A 2,467-nucleotide genomic window follows, 5' to 3' on the forward strand; every position below is an offset into this window, starting at 1 on the left:
TAGACAGCTAAACAAAGGACCAGAGAAGAGTGCTGTATTTCAACGGAGTGATCTCAAGGACACATGGTTAAGTGAAAAAACCAACGTGCCAAATAGAATATATGTTACTTTTTATCTAAGAAAGGGGAAATACAATATATATATGTACGTGCTTCTGTTAAAATATTGCTGAGAAAAATTAAAGAAAGCCTAAATAGATGGAAAGATATACTATGTTTATGGGTCAGAAAGACCCAATATTATAAAGCAGTTAATTGTCTCGAAATTGATCTATAAAATTCAATACAATCACAAATGAAATGCCAAAAGGCTTTTCTCTGGAATGTCATAAGCTGATTCTAAAACAAATATGGAAATGAAAAGGACCTAGAATTGCCAAAACAACTTTGAAAAAGAACAAAATTGGAAGACTAACACTACCTGCTTTCAAGGCTTTATCATAAAGATAGACAAATACATCAATGGAACAGAATAGGAAGTCCAGAAATATATACACATATATATGGACAACTGATTTTTTTAAATTTCAAAATATTACAGGGGTACAAACAAAACATAAATTGCTTTTGTACCATTTGAGTCAAAGCTATAAGTGTGCCCATACCCCAGATAGTGTGCATTATACCCATTAGGTGTGAATTTATCCATTCCCTACTCCCCTCTCCCACCTGCTTGATTTCTGATGAATATTATTTCCATATGTGCACATAAGTGTTGATCAATTAGTTTCAATTTAATGATGAGTACATGTGGTGTTCATTTTTCCATTCTTGTGGTACTTCACTTAGAAGAATGTGGACAACTGATTTTGACAAAGGTTCAAAGACAATTCAGTGAAGAAATAATAGTCTTTTCAAAAAAATTTGCTGAAACTATTGCATATTCACATGGAAAAAATTAATCTCAATTCATAATTCAGACCATACACAAAATTAAATCATTGACCAAAATGTAAAACTTTAAGCTATAAATTCTCAGAAGATAACATCGGAGAAACCCTTTGCAACCTTGGCTTAGGAAAAGATTTCCTAGATACAACATCAAAAACATGATCCATAAAAAGACAAATTGACAAATTAGACTCCATCAAAATAAAAACCTTAGGCACGTTGCAAAATATTCTTTAGAGAAGGAAAAGACCAACTACAGACTAGGAAAATATATTTGCAAATTACAATCTGATAAAGGACTTGTTCCCAGAATACATAAAGAATTCTAAAACCTCAATAATAAGAAAACAACCCAATTTTTAAAAAGACAAAAGATTTGCACAAACTCTTACCTAAAGATACACACATGACAAATAGCAATAGTGTAATGCAAGTTAAAACCACAATAGAATATACCCCAGACAGCTATTATAATGGCTAAAACTTAAAAGATTAATCACACTGAGTTTTGGCAAGGCTGTGGAACAATTGGAACTTTCATACAATGCTGGTGGGAATGTAAAATGATCCAACCACTGGAAAACTGTTTGGCACTTTCTCAAAAAATTAGACATATGCCTACCACATGATCGAGCCGTTCCACCCCAAGAGAAATGAAAGCATATGTCCATACGAAGACTTGTGCACAAGTTTTTATAGCAACTTTATTTGTCATAGCCAAAACCTGAAAATAATGCAAAAGTATATCAACAGGTGGGTGGATAAACAAACTATGGCATAACCATACAGTGGAATAAAACCTGGCAATAAAATTAATGAACTGTTTATACATGCTATGACATGAATGAGTTTTGAAATAATTACGCTGCGTTAAAGAAGCCTGACAAAAAAAGAATAAATACTGTATTATTCCATTTATATAAAATTCCAGAAAATTCAAACCAATATAAAATGATACCAAACAGACCAGGGATCATGTGGTGTATGCGGGAGGGCAGTAGTGGAGGGAACAAGGAAACTTTTGGGGTGATGACTATGTTTACCATCTTGCTTGTGGTGATGGTTTCACTAGCATAAACATGTCAAAATTTATCACATTGTACACCTCAAATATATATAGTTTATTGCATGCCAATTAGACCTCAATAAAGCTTTTTACCAAATGGGACAGGGAAGAAAACTAAATAGCATATCATATGTTTATTATGGAAACATTACTCTGTTAGACACATCTTTAGGCATGGTAAAAGTAAGACTGTTACTGGGAGTTAGCCAACTTACTGTTTCATTAAAAAATATCCCAGGTATCATAGCTAGAAATGGAGTTTAATTACTCTACTACTCTTTATTAAGGAGAATGCACAAAACCTATTATGAAACATATTAATAACCATCTTGAAAGGAACACGGCATCCTGACAATGAACTGCCTTCTGATTGAAGCTCTTTGGTCTCCAGAGCCCTCACTTCTAATCACTGCATTATAAAAATTATTCGTCTAGGCCAGGCGTGGTGGCTCACGCCTGTAATCCTAGCACTCTGGGAGGCCGAGGCAGGAGGATTGCTTGAGCTCAGGAG

Source organism: Propithecus coquereli, unplaced genomic scaffold (genome assembly GCF_000956105.1).
Source record: "Propithecus coquereli isolate 6110/MARCELLA unplaced genomic scaffold, Pcoq_1.0 Scaffold421, whole genome shotgun sequence".
In the NCBI taxonomy this organism is placed as follows: Eukaryota; Metazoa; Chordata; class Mammalia; order Primates; family Indriidae; genus Propithecus; species Propithecus coquereli.